At 46.2% G+C, this 23,146-nt stretch overlaps 1 non-coding gene across 1 annotated transcript; it reads right to left on the reverse strand.

Annotated features, from left to right (window-relative positions):
• Positions 1 to 824: 824 nt before the first annotated feature.
• Positions 825 to 898, reverse strand: TRNAG-CCC (transfer RNA glycine (anticodon CCC)). Its single transcript has one exon. It is a non-coding gene; the product is annotated as a tRNA-Gly (tRNA).
• Between the last annotated feature and the right edge of the window lie 22,248 nt (positions 899 to 23,146).

The following is a 23,146-nucleotide window of genomic DNA, read 5'->3' on the forward strand; positions in this document are numbered from 1 at the left end:
TGCGTCATGCTACACAGACCATTTGGAGTCTCAGGCTCTGTGGGGAGGCCCTCTCAAGCGCTTTGACTTTTATTAAAGTTGTGACAAACTGGGGTTTCTCTGAGGATTGAAGGTTTGGAGGCATCTAGAGGACATCTCAAGAATGAGAATGTTGATGGTATAAATTAAGAACAGCTTTCCCCGTGGGTGTGAAGAGAGAAAATAAGGACTCGGATCAGAGCAAGTTGGGTTTTTTCTCGTTTGTTTTATTTTATTTTTTTAGTGTGCAAGTCTCTAGGGCAAGTTGTTTTTTGTTTGTTTAATGTGTGTTGATATCACATATTGAAAGAATACTTTCTAGTGGGAAAATGGTCTGTTAAAGGGTGGGTTCTTATGTACAAGGCTTAGATACAGTCTCAAACATTCCTGGAACAGGAAGGTACTCTTTCATTTCCAATGAAATATATATCCAGGAGTGGGAAAAAAGGACCACATGTTGTCAAATTGAAGAGGAAATGCAGTTACTTTGTTAGTCCCAGACAAAAAGGAATAAGACCTCTGCCAATTCAACTATTATGCACCATTGATTATCAAATACATCCTGATTTCAGAGATAAAAAGAAGTGAAAAATGTACCGCTATGAGTAGATGAACTACAGTAATTGTGCCCCTAAAAGAAAGTTCAGGTGAGTCTACCCTTTGGGTTTGACTTTGATCCCATTTTATTTATTTGTTTGTTTGTCTTTAAAATTATTTGTTTACTTGGCTGCTCCAGGTCTTAGTTGCAGTACACATGATCTTGAGTTATGGCATGTCAACTCTTAATTGCAGCATGTGGGATCTAGTTCCCTGACCAGGGATTGAACCTGGGCCTGCTGCATTGGGAGTGCAGAGTCTTAGCCACTGGACTAACCAGGGAAGTCTGTCATTTTCGAATGATAGATTTTTTAGAGTTCAAAAGAAGTTCCAACGGTGTTTCTCAGCCTCAAGACTATTGACATTTAGGGCTGAATGATTCTTTGAGGTGAGGGTTGTCTTGTGCCTTGTAGGGTGTTTAGCATAATCCCTGGCCTCCCCCACTTGTATGATAACAACCAAAACTGTCTTTAAACATTGAAAAATATATTCGGGGTCTGGGAGAAGGTTCACATCTTCCCCTGTGAGAGCTGCTTGATTAAAGTCCTCCCAGGTCTACTTTCTCCAAATCGCCAGCTTCAACCGTGCTGATTTTATATATAGAAAAACTGAGTCCCAGATAGGGGTAGTCAATTGACCTGAGGGTCTTCTGTGAGCCCAACCAGAGACCAAGGAGTTGTTATCAGGTGGAGTTTTTTTTACATGCATGCATTCATTCCGTCACTCACTCAAGCAAGATTTTTACGGAGTGCTTACTAGGCATTGGTGCCATGTTAGGTCCTGGGGAAATAGTTATGTTTTAGTTTGAGCTTCTCCAGAAACCCAAGAGTTTGTGTACAAGTCTAGTACAAGCCCCAAGGTTTGAGAGAAGTGTTTGAGGGTAAGTGGGCTATGATGGAAGTATGCACTGGGAAAGGAGGATGCTTACCCAGACAAGGAAGGCAGATGATCAAGAGTGGATTATTCAGGGGCTTCCCTGGTGGTCCAGTGGTTAAGATTACCTGCTTTCAATTCAGGGGATGTAGGTTCAATCCCTGGTTGGGGAACTAAGATCTCACGTACCGTGTGTTGTAGTGAGGAAAAAAAAAAAAAGTGGATTATTCAGGTGGAAAAATGGAACTTAATCCCACTTAGGCAATTCAGGGAACCAGTACTGGGCACGTCCCCAGAGTTATCCTGCCCGAGTGGTGAGGGAGCTGAGGGTGCAAATGCCAACTCCCGCCATTCATTGGTTGAGGCTGCGCCTGGTTAATTACCCAATAGTGAGCCTTGTGCATGGGCAGACATAGACTTCAGTACCAGAGTAAACTCTGAGACAGATGCCTAAACCAATAGACCCTAAGAGGAAAAAAAAATGGGCTTGGCAGTAGGAAGTAGGTTCTACTAGACTGGGCTGGTAAGGGGATTTAAGGGGGCACCAACGTTGAATCAGATGTGGTCCCCAGTCTCATGAAGCTCACGCTCCAGAGGGGTGACAGATATTGTTTAGTCGCTCAGTCATGTCCAACTCTTTGCAACCCCAGCTTCCCTGCCCTTCATTCTCTCTCAGAGTTTGCTCAAACTCATGTCCATTGAGCGGGTGATGCCATTCAACCATCTCATCCTGCGTCTCCCCCTTCTCCTCCCACCTTCAATCTTTCCCAGCATCAGGGTCTTTTCCATGGAGTTGGCTCTTTGCTCTCCATTAAATGTAAAGCCACACAAATTTCAGCACTATGAAGAACAGGTGTGTAGTGCTGCGTGTGTAACAGTGGAACGTGAATTAGGCCATGTTGTCATAGGAGGTTGCCCCCAGGGAGGTCATGTTTGAGCTGGTTTTAAAATCCAAGGGGATGGGCCAGAGGGACAGCATGTGCGAGGTCCCTGTGGCAGTAGAGAGCACAGCCCATTAGAGGAATTGACAGAGCCAGAGGGGGAGGGAGGAGGACTGGGGCCACCCAGCAAGGGTGAGGGTGGCTACACGTTGTGGTTGTGGCTGGAGACGTCTGCAGTGGTCAAATCTTGCCTGCGTGCATGCTAAGTCACTTCAGTTGTGCTCAACTCTTTGTGACCCCATGGACTATAGCTCACCAAGCTCCTCTGTCCATGGGATTCTCCAGGCAAGACTCCTGGAGTGGGTTACCATGCTCTCCTCCAGGGTATCCTCTCGACCCAGGGATCGAACCTACGCCTCCTACAATGAAAAGTGCATCAGAAAGCCGTGCCTGCTAAAATACTGCTTACCCAACTTTCCTGACAATCCTTTGAGGTGGGTTTTGTTGTTGTCTCATTTTACAGAGGAGAAAATTGAGGCTTGGAGACATGAAATCACCTGACCCTAGACACTTACCTGGCAAGACGATAGAGCTGGATTTGGACTCAGGATGATCTGCTTTCAAAACTCATATTTATTCTTTGACCGAATGCATAGCTCCTGGAGACCCAGACCAGCCTAGGGAGTAACAGACTGCATTTGGAGGTAGGGGCAGGGAGGCCAGAGAGGCTGGGGGAGCCTCTGACAGCCATGGTATATAGTTTTAATTAAGGCCATGGGGTGAAATCTGAGAACTCGGGTGTGGGTGGCCAGGAGCTTCGTCTCAGGGTGGATCTTTTGGTTCTTGGCAGCCTTCCTGATGCACTTTTCTCCATTTCCAAAGGATAAATACCTAGCCGAGTGATGGGATGTTCCAGAATCAGGACTGTAGAGATAGGATCTGGGCTTTATGCATAGATGAATAAGGACTGCATGGAACCAAGAGGGGAGACAGAGAGAGAGAGAGGAAAGTGGGCAGTACCCCATCCCACTGCTTTCTTCATTAAATATATCATTTTGGGGTTATATGTGAGTTTCCAGGTGCAGGGCTATTGGCTCCCAGAGTGGTGGTACAAGCCGGTTCTTAGGAACTACCCTGGGATGTCTGGAGACCATCTGGGGCCTTACTAAAGGAGCCCTGGGCTGAGGAACAGAGCTGGACAAATGCCCAGCATTGCCCCTAATTGTCTTGGAGTGAGTTTGCCCAGTTCTTCCTCCTTTGGTCCTTCCAGGGCTTTCTATGCCCTTATATGGAAGGCACCCTGCCTGCCCATTTAGGGCACCTGGTTATGACTAAGTTTCCAGACCCTGTCCTGGGATTCCCTAGTTCCTGATCTATTCTACCTCTCCCCAAGTCACCTGTGGGATTTGGGGGTGCCGGAATCGCATGGTAGAGGAGCTGGTCTGATGAAGGAGGCAGGAAGTGGGGTGGGGATCCCAGAAACCCCAGGAAAGGGGAGCCTTTTTGTTCCTCAAAGTGAAATTCAGAGCCCTTCGCCGGGACCCACGCTTGCATTTCCTGGGGACGTGAGTTAGACTGAGCAACTTCCCAGTTTCTATCTGAGGTCTGTTTTCAGAATTCAACCCTACAGTCTGGACAAGCAGAAAGGACATAGGGGCTGGGAGACAGGAACAGGGGAGAAGAACAACTCAAACACTGATGGGGGGTGGGGGCAAGGAACACAGACACCTGCATAAGAAAGGACAGCAATAGCATTTTAACAAAATATAAAGCTGAAGTCGAAACGGGGAAATCTCCAGGCCAGGACCAGAAACACAATTTGTAGGGCCCATTAAAAAGTGAAAATGCAGGGTCCTTGTCTAAGAAGCAGGAGGAAAGTCCCAGGAAAGGTACTAAATTATAAAACTTCTTCCTTTCTCCTGTGGTTTCTTCTTCTTAACCTGTTGTCATGGTTTTTATTTGCTATTTAATATGGTTCAAAGTTAAACATAAATAAAGATGTAAACCATCACCAAGAACTGATGCTCATGAACTGTGGTGTTGGAGAAGACTCTTGAGAGTCCCTAGGACTGCAAGGAGATCAAACCAGTCCATCCTAAAGGAGATCAAGCCTGAATATTCTTTGGAAGGACTGATGTTGAAACTCCAATACTTTGGCCACCTAATGTGAAGAGCTGACTCATTAGAAAAGACCCTGATGCTGGGAAAGATTGAAGGCAGGAGAAGAAGGGGGCAACAGAGGATGAGATGGTTGGATGGCATCACTGACTCGATGGACATGAGTTTGAGCAAGCTCTGGGAGATGGTGAAGGACAGGGAAGCCTGGCAGGCTGCAGTCCATGGGGTCGCAAATAGTTGGACACGACTGAGATAGCATATTCAAAAGCAGAAACATTACTTTGCCGACTAAGGTCCGTCTAGTCAAGGCTATGGTTTTTCCTGTGGTCATGTATGGATGTGACAGTTGGACTGTGAAGAAGGCTGAGCGCCGAAGAATTGATGCGTTTGAACTGTGGTGTTGGAGAAGACTCTTGAGAGTCTCTTGGACTGCAAGGAGATCCAACCAGTCCATTCTGAAGGAGATCAGCCCTGGGATTTCTTTGGAAGGAATGATGCTAAAGCTGAAACTCCAGTACTTTGACCACCTCATGCGAAGAGTTGACTCATTGGAAAAGACTCTGATGCTGGGAGGGATTGGGGGCAGGAGGAGAAGGGGACGACAGAGGATGAGATGGCTGGATGGCATCACGGACTTCATGAACGAGAGTCTGAGTGAACTCTGGGAGTTGGTGATGGACAGGGAGGCCTGGCGTGCTGCGATTCATGGGGTCGCAAAGAGTCAGACACGACTAAGCGACTAAACTGAACTGAACTGAACTGAGCGACTGAACACCAAAAACCATGAGCATGAATTGGACCCTTCTTCTGTATGTGGTGCAAGGCCAATTTTAAATGCAAATGTCAGTGCCTTTATCTCATATGTGGAATCTGAAACTTCATAGTTTGTATTTCACAGCTTATAACACAGAAGTGTTCAGCTGTATTCAATTCTTTGCAACCCCCTGGACAGTAGCCTGCCAAGCTCCTCTGTCCAAGGGATTTCCCAGACAAGAATACTAGAGTAGGGTGCCATTTCCTCCTCCGGGGGACCTTCTGGACCCAGGGATCGAACCCACGTCCCCTGAGTCTTCTGCACTGCAGGCAGATTCTTTACCACTGAGCCACGGGGGAAGCCCGGCTCACAGCACAGTGCTTGGCTAACCTGTGCAAATAATATGAGGAGCAAAGGATAGAGCAGGATTTCTTGACTGACCTCATTTTAACTTGATGATCTCTGTAAAGCCCCTGCCTCTACCCAAGGCCTCATTCATAGAGACCAGGAGATAGGATTTCAATGTAGGCCTTGGGTGGAGAGGGGATCGGGACACAATTCAGCCTAGCACAATCAGTATGAAGCAATTTCTGAATGCAAACAATGTTGTTTATTGTTTTCTCTAGACATACGTGCAGGTGCACAGACCAATCAAACCTGGAAAGATACCTAACTGTGAACAGCGGTGCCTCCTGTGTTGAGATGGAAGGAACAGGACTTGTTATTTTATTTTTTAAAAAACCCTCATATTTATTTTAAAATATTCATTTGTATTTATTTATTTGGCTGCACCAAGTCTTAGTTGCGGCATGCAAACTTTTAGTTGTGGCATGCAGGATCTAGTTCCCTGACTGGGGATGAAACCTGGGCACCGGCATCGTGAGTGCAGAGTTTGAGCCACTGGACCATCAGGGAAGTCCCTATTTATTTATTTTTTAATCTGTGGCTTGTTTTCTGGCCGCACTGTGAGGCAAGTGGGATCTTCGTTCCCTGACCAGGGACTGAACTCGTGCCCCCTGCAGTGGAAGCTTGGAGTCCCTAACCATGGACCACCAGGGAAGTTCCCGGGGCTTGTTAGGACCATCCTCTGTGACTTGAGCCTTACCGGAAATGTTGCTGTGTTTCATGCGGATGATTTATTCGTATGTGGTATAGATGCTGTTGGCACCTGGTGTAGATCCTTCTGCTGGGCTGGTGCACTGCTCTCCCAGCTGCTGGGAGTGTTGGCTGCTAAGAGCTCAGAGCTCCTTCTTTCCATGGAGAATCGCTCTCCTGCTTATCATGTATCCCCCACACAGGAGGCAGGCAGATTGAATGACTGACTAACAAAGGGTACAAAGACCTCCGGCTTCGAGGGGTCTGGGAAATGATTCTGTGATGCTGTCTGATTTCCTGAACTCCTCATGGGATCAGGTCAAGGCCAGACTTCAGCTGAACCACAAGATGCCGTGGCTTCTGAACTTGCCTACCTCACCTCCCTCCTGGCTTTTCTCTAGAGTTCTTCCTCAATAACGCACTTGAATAAAAGTTTCCATCCCAGGCTCCAGCCCTAGGGAGCCTACTATAGTCTGAATGCTTGTATGCCCTCCAAATTCATATGACAAAATCCTAAAGCCCAATGTGATCATATTAGAAGGTAGGGCCTTTAGGAAGTGAATGTGTATTTTCATTCACTAATCATGAATAGGATTGCTGCTGTTATGAAGGAGAACCCAGAGAGATTCCTGGGGGTCCCCAACCCCTGGGATCTAATGCCTGAGATCTGAGGTGAAGCTGATGTATTAATAATAGAAACAAAGTACACAATGAATGCAGAGTTTCAATCATCCTGAAACCATTCCCGCCTGATCCCCAACCCCACTCTGTGGAAAAAGTGTCTTCCATGAAACTGGCCCCTGGTGCCAAAAATGTTGGGGACCACTGTCCTATTCCTTTCCACCCTGTGAGGACACAAGGAGAAGTCTGTGACCCCCAAAAGGGCTCTCACCTTACTGTGGTGGCAGCCCGATCTTGGACTTCCAACCTCCAGAACAATGAGGAATAAAATCTGTTGTTAATAAGGCACCCAGTCTGTGCTATTTAGTTGTAGCAGCCCAGGGGACTAAGCCGAACCAAAGACATATTCCATGTATAATTTTTTTTTTAATTTTTTTTTTACTTTATTTTACTTTACAATCCTGTATTAGTTTTGATATGCCTAATGGGTGTGAAATTTCTCATCCAATAAGGTTTAATTTGAATGTATTATCATTTTAGGTGCCTTGGACCACTGGCTCCTGGAGGGTGTGGGGTCAGGGACAGTCCATTTGCCACTGCCAGACCAAGGAGGCCAAGTTCCCTGGCTCCAAAGGCATCTTGGGACAGTCCTTAATGTCCCAAAGGTCAGCAATGACTGGACAGAAAGAGGAGCTCTTTGGACAATTGAATTCCAATTGCCTTCAGAGGGAGGAGGGCAAACTTGTTTTGACGTTCCCTGGGGCAGATCAAAGGGGTTATTAGTGACCATTGTTAGGCTATGCTCCTAACCGAATCTTTTCCAATTAGGGAAAAATGAAATCTCTGCTCATTTGGTGAACCAAAGCAGAATGAGAGTCCCTAATGATCCCTTTGAAAGGCCACAGTGAAGCAATTAAATTGGTATAGCCTTTCTGAAATTTGGGATTTACCCTGTTACAACAAGAGCCATAAAATTGTCGTCTTGGATGAAGAAATTTGACAGCCATGAATTGATCCTAAGGAAATGATCAAGGATGTACACACAGTTAGCACATGAAAGATGTTCACAGTAGCAGTATTTATAACCGTGTGAAAGAAAATAACTAACGTCTAATGTAAGGGATTGATTAAGTCACGGTCCTTTGTAAGGTGAAGGCAAAGCAGTTATTTTAAAATAGGTTGTGGAATGAGAATTCATGACCAGCACATTTGAATGGCATGTTATTAACTCACAAAGACAGGTTTCAAAATAGATGGGATGACAATTTTCCTGAAAAGTATGGTCATGTAGGAACAGTATGGAGTTCTACACACCTATCATATTAAATGTTGTCCACATTAAAGAGTTGATTATATTTAATTTTGGCTTTCTGCCTTTCTCTATGCTTCTCTATATTGCTAATGGGTCTATGCATTTCGAAGGAATGACCCATCTGATTTCTTTTGCTATAGTGTGAAAATGACTAGAATGATCATCAGAGCACTGCAAAAACTCCTTGCATGGGAGAAAACTTTTTTTTTTTTTTTTTGGAAAATTGTCTTCCCATCTCACATGAATGGGGGAATTTTGTTAACCAGAGGTATAAACCATTTTCCCCAAATCACATATCAAACCTACAATAGGGAGGGAAGATTGGACAAATTCAATCTGTGCTGGTAAAATGACAACTGCTACTGTGATGTGGTATATCATTCAGAACTTTTTTTTTAATTAAAAATAAAATCAAGAGACTTTCCTGATGGTCCAGTGGTTAAGATTTCACCCTTCAATGCAGGCGGATGCAGGTTCAGTCCCTGATTGGGGAGCTATAAGATCCCACTTGCCTTGTGGCCAAAACACCAAAAACATAAAAAAACAAAAGCGATAGTGTAACAAATTCAATAAAGAATTATAAATAAGTAAATAAAAATAAAGTCAAGTTTAGATTTCTGTGACTATATGATTCTAATTTCATAGGGGAACATTTGGAAGCTTCTTGCTTTCCTTCTCTGATTCTCTGTCTCTTCCCTTCTCTCTCCACCCTCACTGTGTTCCAAAAGCATTTTAGGAAGCTTATATTTTCTTGCAAAGAAAGGCAACTTGTCCAAGGTTAGCTGGAGAGAATCGATGTTCATATTCTGTCTTCCTCTCCTCTCGTTTTCTTTCCTGCTCTTTCTTCCATTTTTTTTTCTGAGAAATTATCTTGTTCATATCCCAGAAAATAGAGTAAAAGGTTACCTCCTGTTCATGCCTTTTGTCTGCCCAATTCCCACCCCTACCTGGTGACCTCTGTTCCTAGTTAATTATATATTCTTTCGGTTTTCTTATGCATGCACGAGGAAATAGGCGGATAAACTTTCATTCCCCTCCCTTTTACACAAAAATACCAGATGTTACATTCTTCCTAATGCTGTTTTTGACAACATCCTTTCATAATCTGACCTTTACTGTGTCATTGTAGGCGGGCAATTATTCTCTGAGCCCAGTGCTAACAGTTTTCTCTGCCTCTGGGCTGGATATCTGTCTACCCAGCTCTTCACCACCCCTCCCCAGCAACTGTCCACCCCTCTGTCCCACAGCTAGAGTTGGCCAGTGGGGGCCTGGTGGGAGAGCCGACGGAGCGGGCAGGAGTTGAGGGTGTTCACCCTCTGGATCCTTCCGTTCTGGCTGGCTGTATATATTCTCGAACAACCCAGCTGCCTTCAGGCACCCCTCTCTCTGCTCCTTCAGGTCTAGGGATGTATATTAGTCTTCTGTTGCTGCTGTAACAGATTACCCCAAACTTAACAGCTTGAAACACTATAGATTTATTTTTTAAACACTTTTAATTTTGTATGGGGGTACAGCCAATTCACAAACAATGTTGTGATAGTTTCAGGTGAACAGGGAAGGGACTCAGCCATACATATACACACTTCTACTTCCCCAGATTTCCCAGCCATCCAGGATGCCACATAACATTGAGCAGGGTTCTATGGGCTATACAATAGGCCCTATTTTATCTGTTTTAAATACAGTGGTGTGTACATGTCCATCCCAGACTTCTTAACTATCCCTTCCCCCAGTTCTTCCGCCAGCAACCATAAGATCTTTCTCCAAGTCTGTGAGTGTCTTTCTGTTTAGCAAGTTCATTTGTATCATATCTTTTTAGATTCTCCATATAAGGGATGTCAAGTGATGCTTCGCCTCTGTCTGACTGACTTCACTGAGTTTGACAATCTCTGGGTCCATCCATGTTGCTGCAAATGGCATCATTTCACTCTCTTTAACGGCTGAGTAATATTCCTTTGTCTCTATCTACCACAGCCTCTTTATCCATTCCCCTGTCAGTGGATATTCAGGTTGCTGCCGCATCTTGGCTATTGTTAACAATGCTGCAATGAACACTGGGGTGGGTGCCTGCATCCTTTTGGACCGTGTTTTTCTCAAGACATATGCCCATGGGTGGGATTGCAGGGTCATATGGCAGCTGTATTCTCAGCTTTTTAAGGGACCTTCCTACTGTTCTCCATCGTGACTGCACCAATTTACATACCCACCAACAGTGTAGGAGGGTTCCCTTCTCGCCTCACCCTCTACAGCACTTACTCTTTGTGGATTTCCAGATGATAGCCATGCTGGCTGGTGTGAGGTGATATCTCTTAGTTTTGATTTGGGGTTCTCTAATAGTTAGTGATGGTGAACATCCTTTCGTGTACCTGTTGGCCATCTGTTTGTCTTCTTTGGAGAAATGTCTACTCAGGTCTTCTGCCCATTTGTCGAGTGAGTTATTTGTTTTGATGCTGTTAAGCGTCATGAACTGTTTGTAAATTTTGGAGACTAATCCCTTATTGGTTACTGCTACTGCTAAGTCGCTTCAGTCGTGTCCCCATAGACTCTGTGCGACCCCATAGACAGCAGCCCACCAGACTCCCCCATCCCTGAGATTCTCCAGGCAAGAATACTGGAGTGGGTTGCCATTCCATTCTCCAATGAATGAAAGTGAAAAGTAAAGTGAAGTCGCTCAGTCGTGTCTGACTCCTAGCGACCCCATGGACTGCAGCCCACCAAGGCTCCTCTGTCCATGGGACTTTCCAGGCAAGAGTACTGGAGTGGGGTGCCATTGCCTTCTCCATTATTGGTTACATCATTTGCAAATATTTTCTCCTAACGTGTAGGTTGTCTTATCATTTTGTTACAACTCAGATTTATTACCTTACAATTCTTGAGGCCTTACAATTACAATTTATTACCTTACAATTCTTTACTGAATGTAAAAATCAGTTTGAGGCTAAAGTTGTAGTAGCAGCAGGGTGGTTCCTTCCAGAGGTGCTGAGCAAGAATTCATTTCCTTGCCTTTTCCGGTGTTTAGAGGCTGCCTGCATTCCTCAGCTCGTAGCCTCTTCCTCCATCTTCAAAGTGCATCCCCGCTGCTCTAAGGCACACCTCCTGCCTCCCTCTCAGATAGAGGCTCATGGTTACATTGGTCCCACCCAATCATTCCCTTGTTGCAAGATCCTTAGCTTAATCTTACCTGGAAAGTCTGGTTTGCTATGTAAGGTATTGTATTCACAGATTCTAGGATTAGAATCTGGACATTTTTAGTGGGAGAGAGGTTGACATTATTCTGTCTACCACAGTGAGGTACAGAGATTCCTTTCTGGTATTTCCTCTGGGGCACTGAACCAAATCCACCTGCACCTTTGTAAATCATCCCTTTATTAAACTCACCTCTTATTACTGGCATTAATGGACCATCAGCTCCTTGCAAGATCTTTAAAAATATTTTATTATTTATTTGGCTGCACTGGGTCTTAGTCATGGCACAAAAGATTTTCGATCTTCACTGCAGCATGCCAACTCTTAGTTGTGGCATGGGAGATCTAGTTCCCTGACCAGGGATCGAACCCTGGACCCCTGCATTGGGAGTGTGTGGGATCTTAGCCAGTGGACCACCAGGCGAGTCCCTCCTGCAAGATCTTAATGGGTGTACTCAGTTTCCACTCCAATGCAGGAGAGGTAACAGACACCGGTTCAATTCCTGGGTCAGGAAGATCCCTTAGGAAATGGCAACCCACTCCAGTATTCTTGCCTAGAGAGTCCCATGGACAGAGGAGCCTGGTGGGCTACCGTCCATAGAGTCCAAAGAGTCGTACATGACTGAAGCGACTTATAGGATGAAGAAGAGGATGTGTTCAATAGCATCCATCTCACTGGGGGTTGGGATAGCTTGCAGTGATGGGGTCCACTGTCTAGACAAGGATCTGGCATTTTGCTGCTGCTCAGTATACATCTGCTCTTTGCCTGCAGGAGGCCAGAGCCCCTTTTGGCCCGTTTCCCCTCCCCTGCCCTTGAGAAGCTTCACTCAAGAGAGTTGGGATTTCACCAAAGAGGAAGAAAGGGTTGAGAATAGGAGCTAGGCTGGCTTGGTTGAGTTAGGTGGTCCCCCAAAACATCTGTGCTTAGGGAGCCATGTGAAGGCAAAAAGTCAGCTGCAGGTGCTGGGAGACATAGCAGTGTGTGTGGGTAGATGAGCCTTTGTACACTCGGGCAAGTGCAAAGTCCGGGCAACTGCTAGGATCAGTCTGGCCCTCTCATGAGCTATCTTTAATAGTCTTATGCCTCACACCTGCTAGTACATAGTTGGTTTCCAGTTCTAGCTCTGTCTTGGGGCTGAAATTTACTGAGTCTTTATTATGGGCTCAAAAGCTTGGAGCAAACAACTAAGCCTTCTGAGCTTCTGTTCCCCCATCCCTAAAATGGAAATTGATTCACTCAACTAGGATGGAGTGAGTCCTTAGGTGGCAGGTACCACCCTAAATCCAAAGATGACAGTAGCTACATCATGAAGTTTGGATGACTGTTCAGTGGTTGAGCATATAGGACACGTTGTATATTTAAATCTTTTTCATTTATTTAATTTATTTTTCTATTCATTTGGCTGCACCAGGTCTTGGTTGTGGGATCTTTCATTGCACACGGGCTCTCTAGTTGTGGCTCATGGACTTCAGTAGTTGCAGCATGTGGAATCTTATTTCTCCCCACCAGGGATCAAACCAGTGTCCCCTGCACTGCAAGAACCATCAGAGAAGCCCTTGAGTGTTTAATTCTTTAACACACAAAGAAACTGGCATTTACAAAGCTTTCACATAAGGCTATCTATTAGGATTATTTATTTTGATATTAAATTTATTACATTAAAGGCTTATCAACACACTGCCAAGTCAGGTCACCAGGTTCAAATCCTCCTATGTGTATGTTATCAACTGTGCCAGCCCCTTCCCCATCTGTTTTTATAAATAAAGTTTTATTGGAACACAGCCACTCTAATTCACTTGTACGTTGTCTATGACTGCTCTCTTGCTCCAATGGCAGAGTTGAATAGTTGTGACAGATTGTATGGCTTGCCAAGCCTAAAATATTTACTTTGTGGGCCTTTGCAGAAAAAAATTGTAGACCTCTGCACTGATTCATTGAAGATACCAAGTAAGGGTTATTTATGTTCTCTCTTCTTATTTCCGTGTTTGGTTTTTACCTTTCCTTGAATCTCCCCCCCCCCCCCCCGCCCCAAATATTGTGGATAGCAATGATATTTCCATACAGGAATAATTTGTAAGGTCTTTTCTATAGGGATGTTTGCTGTACAGTGTGAATTCTGTATGGATTAAATTTCCCCCAAGTGAATATCAGAGGATTGAAGAACTTATTGTCAGGAGAAAGACCAGGATCATAGGTTAATTCCCATAAAATGAGAAACTTCGATGCAACAGATTCTTTGAATTCTCTGTGTTGCTCTGATTACATGATGAAAAACCCAGTCCTAGTCTTTTGTTAAGAATGAAGCTAAATAGATTTTCTTTAAGTACCTTATAACCAAATAGGTGAAATTGTTTTCCTAGTTTCTCGACAACCAGAAATTTGCAATAGCCGGAATTTGGATGCCCACTTTAGAGAGTGGTTAAAATTAGGCTTTGGAGTCAGCTCTCTTCAAATTCAAATGCCGCCTTGGCCACCGGTTGGCTGTATGGTCTTGGTCAAGTGACCTAACTTCTCTGGGCCTTTGTTACCTATTGAGATGAGAGCAACTACCTCATGAGGTCATCGAAAGAATTACATGGATGATATATAGGAAACATTTAGCCAGGCGCTTCAGTAAGAACTCAGAAATGTTTGCTATTTATTGATTTATTGTCATTGGCAGAAATTATGTATTTTGAGAAACAGCATCCAGCCTCTTGCTGTTAGTTGATGCAAATAGCAAACAGATCCAGCCAGAGGGTAGGGGTTCTGATTCTCTATCAGTGAGCTGTTTGCTGTCACACCTCAGGGCAGTCTGTCTCTGGACTGTGTGTATCAGTGGCTGGCACTTAGGAAACCCTCAGGAAGGCTTCCTGACCCCACCAAACCAGGGCACTGAGATCATTCAGACGAACCAGACGTGACCAGACAGGGACTGGAAACCTCTCCCTACTGGCTTCTCCCTGTTCATCCAGAAGGTCTGAGCCTGTGTAAATGGACGCCCCCCACTGAGTCCCAGCTGCAAGACACCAGGGCCTCCCCCCTGGACCACAAACCCTCCTGCTCAGAGGATATCTGCATCAGGTCCCCCAGGAGCCGGCTCTTCGCCTGGGAGTCTGTGAATCTGCATGATCGTACCCCGAGAATATCGATTTGAGGTCTCTGTCGAACCACCCCTCCTTCCCATTCCCTCGCTCTGTCATCCCCCCTCATCGTGGTACACTGAGCATTCTCTCAACGGTTCAGACTTTTAATTCGGGCAGGAGCTGAGGCCCCAGAATGGGGGGGGGTAGGGACGGGGGCGGGGGCCATACGGGGCGAAGAGGTGATGGAAGAAAATAAATTCCCCTTCACAGAACAATCAGAGGAAGACAGTCTAAAACAATGGCCAGATCATCCTCACGGGCCATGATGACAGCCATTTCGGACTTATCACACCCCGGCACTATATTAAGGGCCTGAGATTCCAGCGTGGTTCATTAGAGGAACATCTGTTGGAAATCAGCACGGAGCCGCCAGATATGACGGCTGAAAAAGCAGCTGGGGGTGGCGGGGGTGGGGGCCGGGGTGGGGGGGAGGCCACTTCCCTGCCGAGGAAAACCGCCAAGACGCACCCGCTTTTTGGCTCTTAGGTGGCTCGCCTCCTTCCTCTGCCCTAAAACCAAGGACTCTAATCTCAGTAGGGTCAGGGACATGCATCAAGAAGCAGGATGCATTTTCAAGATCCGGAAGTCGATGGAAGTAATGGGAATAGTGAGTGCCCACCGCTAAGTACTTCCCATGTGCAAAGCACCCGTGGTAAGTACTCCATGTAGTTATCTCATCCTCATAGCAACCCCATAAAGTTCTATAATATTGTTACCCATTTACAGTTAAGGGAACTGAGGCTTGGAGAAGTCAGGGGACTTTCACGATGAGTGTGTATGGTGATAAACCGTCCGGTTTTATCCAGAAGGCTTTCCTGGGATACAAGATTTTCATTGTGAAAACCTGGGACGGTCTTGAGTAAGCCAGGATGGAGCTAGAGTTTCAGTTCACATGTCTGATGTCAAAACTTACGTTCCTATCCATTGTTACACTGTTTCCTTCATTCTGCGCTCATCGCTTCAGTCACACATTCATCGTCATTATAGAAGGGTTTCCTGAATACCTATTTCCTGTGTGCTCAGTGATGTTTGACTCTTTGGTGACCCCATGGACTGTATCCCACCAGGCTCCTCTGTCTGTGGGATTTCCCGGGCAAGAACACTGGAGTGGGTTGACATTTCCTACTCCAGAGAATCTTCCCGACCAGGAATCGAACCTGCGTCTCTTGCATCTCCTGCATTAGCAGGCGGATTCTGTACCACCGTGCCGCCTGGGAAGCCCGTGTGCCAGGAATTGTTCTTAGGCCCAGAGGTGAAGGGAACAGAACAAACCATCTGCCAGCACGGAGCTGACACAGTAGGGGCTCCTTTGTTGTAATGATCGTGGATTCTTACAGCCTTTATATGTTCCCAAGCCTGGAGGAATTTATTTAATTATTATGGACAGTAACAGCAACTGAATGATCCCTCTTTACAATCTTCTGCCCCACATGCTTCTTAAAAGGATCTGGAATATGCTCCAGTATGGGTGCATACCCAGAAGACTCAGTAACTGTATCATGTCGCCTCTTCAGCCTCGAAATAGGATGGCCAAAGGAGCAAGTGATCAAAGTCTGCACAATCAGGGGGTTATAAATAGGGGAAAGCTGGACTTAGCAAATTCCTACGTGCCTAAACCAGGAGATGCCCTTGCAATGTGGGGGCTTTAAGTTGAACGTAAATAAAATACATGCTTGGCTGTGCAGTAAAAGAAGCATGCAATTTGGAATTGGCAGCGGCCAAATTCAAATCCACACCTGCCACTTTTTTTTTTAAATTGAAGTATAGTTGATTAACCATGTTGTGTTAGTTTCAGGTGGACGGCAAAGTGATTCTGCTATACATAGTTATCTGTTCTTTTCCCATGTAGGTTATTACAGAATATTGAGCAGAGTTGCCTGTGCTACAGAGTAGGTCCTTGTTGGTTATCTATTTGATATCTAGTAGTGTGTGTCTCTTAACTCCAAACTCCTAATTTATGATCCGCCCCCCCTCATTATTCCCTTTGGAAACCACATGTTTGTTTTCTATGTCTGTGCATCTATTTCTGTTTTGTGAATAAATTCATTTGTATCATTTTTCTTTGATTCCACGGATAAGCATTATCATCTGTTTGTCTTTCTCCATCTGGCTTACTTAGTGTGATTATCTCTAGGTCCATCCACGCTGCTGCAAATGGTGTTATTTCATTCTTTTTAAATCAAACCTGTCGCTTTCTTCTTAGGTACTCTTGTGAATATCTTCGAACCTCTGTATCTTAATCTTCTGCCAAGTGTGGATGTTGGTAACAGCAGTTTCTCCAATGTGTAATGCTGGGCATGAGTTAAAAAGCCAGCTCACAGATGAATTATTCGTCCTGTTTCTTTTCTCCCTCTGCTTATTTTTCATAGAGACCTTTATAGCACTTGCATCCCACGCTCTGTTCTGAAGACTTCCAGATATTAACTCATTTCATCCTCATAACATCCCTAGGTTGTGAGACTTTTCAGAGGGGGAAATGGAGGCAAAGGAAGGTGAATGGACTTACCCAGACTTCACAGTGACTCTGAGCAGAACTGGGATTTGGACTTGCAGCTGTATGGATTTTCGTATTGGTTTGGCCTAAAGGTTCATTTGGATTTTTCTGTGAGATGTAACAGGAAAAATCGGAACGAACTTTTTAGCCAACCCAATGCAAACAGTTTAAGAAGGGAGCACTTACACAAAACCATAGATGAAAATCTCACATCCAGCTGTCAAGTTGCTGTTTCGTCACTAAGTTGCGTCCGACTGTTTGCAGCCCCATGGACAGGGCTGCCATTTCCTTCTCCAGGGATCTTCCCAACCCAGGGATCGAACCTGCAGCTCCTGCTTAGCAGGCGGGTTCTTTACCGCTGAGCCACTAGGGAAGCCCCCAGCTCTCAAGAGAACACCCTAAATTCAAGCAGCTGTCTGGCTAAAATTGGGTGTGTGAGGGCTCTGGTTAGGTTAGAGCCTGGCCAGGCTTTGGGAAGCTGAGTTCACAGCCCCAGCTTATTCACAGGAGCTGGGGAAATCACCAGGACCCTCTAATACCTCCTTTGCCCCCTGCAAATGGCTTTGTCCTTGATGATGACCTTCTGGTGGGAGACAGCTTCCACAGGCTCACATTGGCTATAGAAGGACACACATCTTTAGGGAGAGCATCCCTTTATTATCTAAACAGGGACACATTTGACAGAGGAAGGTGGAGCTGTTAATTACACCAAGACAGCTGGCATCAACTGGGAGCCTCCGGTCACAGTCCTAATACGCAACACCTGGAATGAAATACTTGCAGGAGCCACTTGTGGGCCCAGGTGGACAGCATTTGGGAGGAACATAACCAGCCAATAGGCAGCATGGGCAGCACCATGGGAAGCCTTAAAAGCACCGCTTTGGGCCCATCTTCAACTCTTTTCTCTGGAGCCTGCCATCCTTTTAGGGGAGGGGGTGGGGATCAGTATAGAAGACGCTTTCCTTTATCTAAACCAAGGATGCCTCATTGAGGGTAGGGGGTAGGTGGCTGCTGATTAGGCTTTCTCTTTCTTAAGATATTCTAGAGTTTAGGAAAATCCTGGTGTAGGCTCAACATTTTTTGACCCAGAGGAGGAAGAAAGAGCAGCAGGGAACTTCCTTAGAATCAGAGGTGAGAAAGATGCTGGAACTGTGGCTGGGGGGCAGGGGTGGTCCAGAGTTATAGAGGGGGTGGGATTTGTCTTTTCTACAAGGAAGCTTTTTTAGGCTCTGACACCCCTACAAGCCTTGCCTGTCCTCCGGGGGCTGTGAAGGGAATTGAAAGAGGAAAGAGTCAAGCTGTCTGTCCGGGAGGCCACTCAGCTAGCCTTGTTCTCTTCCTTGAAGCTTTCAAGAAGTAAAAAGCTCCTTTTCGGCATCTCAAAGCTCCCCCTGAGGTCCTGTCTACGGCAGGACCCCAGTCTCTGAGCAGTCTGTGGGCTCCACGTGGGGCATGTTGACTATAATAGGGAAATGCGATGGAAAAAAAAAATGGAGTTTCTATTTCTATTAGCTGGGCTGTCGGACCAAAGAGGGCACACTTGGTGAACCTGCTCCTCTTCCAGTCCAGTTCCTCCAGGGCGGTGCTCCACACTGGCTACTATGTAGCTTTGTAAGGATGCTGGGCTCTGAAAGCCTACCTTCCAAAGCGTTCAAAGAGGGGAGAGAAGGTGGATGAATGTTAACTACAGCTCAACTTTGGCCAGCTGGGAGCAGCTCCTGGGATGGTTTAAAAGCTATCTGGGTTTTCTTTTTGATGGGGAAGGAAAAGCTTTTGGTTACTGCAACCTCACAATGTCCTACCTCAGTAGGCATTTCTCAATTCCATCTCCCAAACTTTTCACAGCTGAGGGAGACAGGTCAACAGTGACCCAGACAGGGGCAGGAGGGTTGGCACAAAGTAGGGTTGAAAGCCCACAGTCTTTCTCACTGAGGGTCTGAGTCGTGTGGGGTATTGGGTACTAGGGCTCTGAAGTCGGGCTGCCCAAGCTGGAAGCTTAGCCTGGCAACTCCTTTGGAAGTCCTCCTGGGCAAGTCATGTAGCCCTGGTCCTTAGAGTTTTTCTCATCATTAAACTGGGGAATGCATGTACTATGTGCACATCATCATGCAAGGTCAATTAAATGGGTGTGTCGCTCAGATGATCAAGGCTTTGTGTTGGTACAAAGCACAGGTGAGAAAGCTGACCCTTAATCTGGGGAAAGCAAGAGTGGTGCCTCAGATCAAAAATAGTTCTTTCATTTCAAACTTCTGTGAGCAGGAAGAGCTTCCCGGTGAGGCAGCCCCAACTAGCTCAGGCGAGGGTCCCCAAGGATCCCCGTGGTCATATTTCCGCTGCCTCTTCTCCGAATTCAGCTCCTTCTGCACTGCGTAGGGATGAAGGAAGTGGGGTGCTTGGTGGCTTAGCTGTCTTTTTTTTTTTCCCCAAGGCACCCTGTAGACCCAATGGAGGTCAAGACAGCTTATGCCAAGTTGTGGGTGCCCATTTCCTACCAAAAAAAAGCTAATTTGAGAACACCTTTGAAAGGGCCCAACGCTCCCATCCCCAGGGCCCTCCTTTCAGCACAGCTGGGACTAAGTCCAGGGACCTGGGAGTAGAATTGTGCCCCATGGGTCCCCCTGCTTGATTACCCTCTAGTGTGAGGCTTACACCCACACTCCTAAGGTCTCAGCTGCTGTTGGGGTGTTACATTTGCAGTGGACTGAGGTCTTCATAAGCTGCGAAGTCGGTCATCAAGGCTCAACGAGCTCTACCTGAAGTTAAGTTCTCTTAACCACCTCAAGCGTTGTTGGGCCCCCTCTCAGCTTATTTTCATGGTCTCCTAACCTATTCCCTATAGCCAAACACTGGATAATCTATGAATTGCATGTATGCATGCTAAGCCGCTTCAGTCATGTCCAACTCTTTTGCAACCTCATGGACTGTAGCGTGCCAATCTCTTGTCCATTGGGATTTCCTAGGCAACAAAACTGGAGTGGGTTGCTGTTTCCTTCTCCAGGGGATTTTCGCGACCCAAAGATCGAACCCTCGTCCCTTAATGTCTCCTGTATGGCAGGTGGGTTCTTTACCACTGAGTCACCAGGGAAAGCCCATCAGTGGTAACATAAGGAGCACTTCACGGCTCTGGGATGACTTTTCCTCGCCTAACTAGATCACCGATAACAGCTCCCACGGGCTGAGCGTTTAGCGTGTACTAAGTACTGATCTGCTTCTGAATCTCCTGATTTACCCTAAAGATGAAGCTTAAGCTGGGTTCTGTACTCCAAATTCATAATCTTGTATCTTAGAGACTTCAAGTTTAGCTCAGGCTCTACCTGGCCTATGTCTGCCTCAATTGGGGGTGATATTGCTCAGTGGATTCTCATCACCCAGCCAGCTAGGTACCATCATCACCTTCATCAAATGAGGAAAGCTGGGGGAGGAAACCATCTGCCCTGGGTCCTGTGACTGAGCCTGCATTTAGCTTAGCTCGGCTTGCTGAGGCCATCCGAAGTGTCTCCTTGGTATCCTTTCAAGTTCTGCGTGTTCATTCATCTCTAGGCAGATGGGAGCTGCCAACATCTGGGCGTTCATCACACCTCAGCCTTTTGATAATGTGACGTGAGCACTGGTGGCCCTTGCAAGCTCCTTATTGTGCCCCTAAAGGGCCTGATGGGGGACGGGGTTGACTGCCTCTATGTTCTTACCTGGGTTTCCCAGGTGGTGCAGGGGTAAAGAATCTACTTGCCCAATGCAAGAGATGTGAGTTCGATCCCTGGGTTGGGAAGATCCCCTGGAGAGAGGGAATGGCTATCCATCCCAGTATTCTTGCCTGGAGAATCCCCATGGTTGGAGGAACCTTATGGGCTACAGTCCATGGGGTCCCAAAGAGTCAGACACAAGTGAGCACACACACCCATTCTTACCTCCTAGGTTACCCTTTCTCTCCCCACCCCCAGTACCCCCTTCTTTCTCCCCCAGATAACCTGTTGGATCGAAGTCACACAATCATGTCTCACTTGCCATGCCTGTGACCTTGTGCCCAGCACCTTATAACCAGGACACCTATGGGTTCTGGGGTTCCCAGCAGTTAATGGCTTTGATTGCTGCTCCCCCCACAAACAGCCCTAGAGAAATCAGAGCAAGGGGAGCAGAGCTGGGTTACCTTTGTGACACTGTCACAGCCCATCACTTTGTGCAGCAACTGGGGGCTCCGGAGAGGAAGTCAAGTCATGGATGAAGGAGCCTCATGGGAAGTTGGCATGATGCTGGTTTAGGAATGGTTGATTTTCCCTGGCATCCTAGTTGGGTGTCTAGGAAAGACTGGACACTTAAGCCCCTTCTAGAGCCAAGATTGGGCTGGAGGGGACAGCAGGTCTGATCTCTAGACCTGATCATTCTTGCTCTTAGATCTTAAGGGCTTTGCTTCTAATAAGCACGTCTTACCTGAGATCAAGGCAATAAAAACGTCAATATCTAGGGTCGAATAAGAGGATAAAGAAACTTTAAGCACCTGATACATGTCAGACACTAAACCAAGAACAAGAATAAGGAATGATCTAGCTTTTCCATAAACCTAGACTTGGATTCTGACATCAATCTGGTCTTTGATACTAGCATTTGACTCATGAGAACCTTATCTTGTTAGGTGTGAGAACCAGACTCTTCTGCGGGTGGCAATAAGACTAAATATCTAAAGAGAATGGTTCTATGAGAAAAGGCATATAACTGTTCCTGAAATGTGCAGTCTGCCTAGGTTCATTTCTTGTGAAAGATTCCCCAAGAAATTCCTCCCTAACTCAAGATTGTCATCTGCATGAGGCTTCTCAATCCTGTTGGGATAAGGCACTTAGGACAAATTTGGAGAATTCATATCCTAGTGTGGGCGTCTCTGGTGGCTCAGTGGTGAAGAATCTGCCAATGCAGGAGACAACACGGTTTCAGTCCCCTGGGTTGGAAAGATCCCCTGGAGAAGGAAGTAGGAAGGAACCCATTCCAGAATTCTTACCTGGGAAATCCCATGGACAGAGGAGCCTGGTGGGCTATAGTCCATGGGGGTCACAGAAGAGTTGGACACAATTTAGAGACTAAATAATACCCGATGCAGGAATACTTTATACGATGTACCTCGCACCCCCTGTGCCTGAATCCAGTACAGGGTTCACTGGCTACTTTAGATTCAGTAACTCAGACTTCTCTGCTGAGAATGAATGGATGCACGGCTTAGCTTAAGTCTGACAAAAATCTCAAACATCCAAAGTGGGAGGAATAGCTGATGCAAAGATCCTGAGGTAGGAATCATTTTGGGGTGAAGCACAAAAGGACAGTGACTGGAGTGCAATAAGCATGTGGGGTGGCGGTGGCATCTTTAAGATGAGAGCAGCTGGGCAGGAGCCCTGTTCTGTGGGATCTTGTCATGGTGAATGGATTTCAGACTTTTTCCCAGAGATGATGGGTCAAGACATCAACAATCAAAACTTGAGTGTTTGTCAATCACTGGTGCTGTCTCAAGTTGATAACGGGCAGGGAGAACCCCAGGGATGGGAGCCTGGTGTAGACTGCTGTCTATGGGGTCACACAGAGTCAGACATGACTGAAGTGACTTGGCAGCAGCAGCAAGAAGTAGGGAGAACAGGAAGCTACTCCAGTTATCCAGGTGGGAGATGGAACTGGGGTCCAAGCCCGTACCAGTGAAGATGCTAAGATGAAGATGGATTGGGGACAGAAGAAATAGGACTTGATAAAAGATGGGCTGTTGGGTATGAAGGGGAGTGAGCCATCCAAGCTGGAACTCCCAGTTGTGTGGGCTAAGCAGAGCAGTGTTCCCAGAGATAGGGAAGCCCAAGGTGGACTATGTGATGTGTGTGCAATGTTTGAGATGTTATCAGGCCTGAGCCCCTGACTGTACTCTAACGAGTTCTAATACAAGTTGGGGACCTCAAGAAATACTCCTGTAAGGGGGCACGGGGATCCTACCTGCCTGGTGTCTCTAGGTAAGCCTGAGGCCTCAGTAGCACAGCTGTGGTCCATGGGAGTAAGCAACGACCTCACCAGGAAAGAGTTGGCAAAAAGCAATGGCCAGCAACCAGAACC

This window comes from Ovis canadensis, chromosome 17 (assembly GCF_042477335.2).
Source record: "Ovis canadensis isolate MfBH-ARS-UI-01 breed Bighorn chromosome 17, ARS-UI_OviCan_v2, whole genome shotgun sequence".
Taxonomy (NCBI): Eukaryota; Metazoa; Chordata; class Mammalia; order Artiodactyla; family Bovidae; genus Ovis; species Ovis canadensis.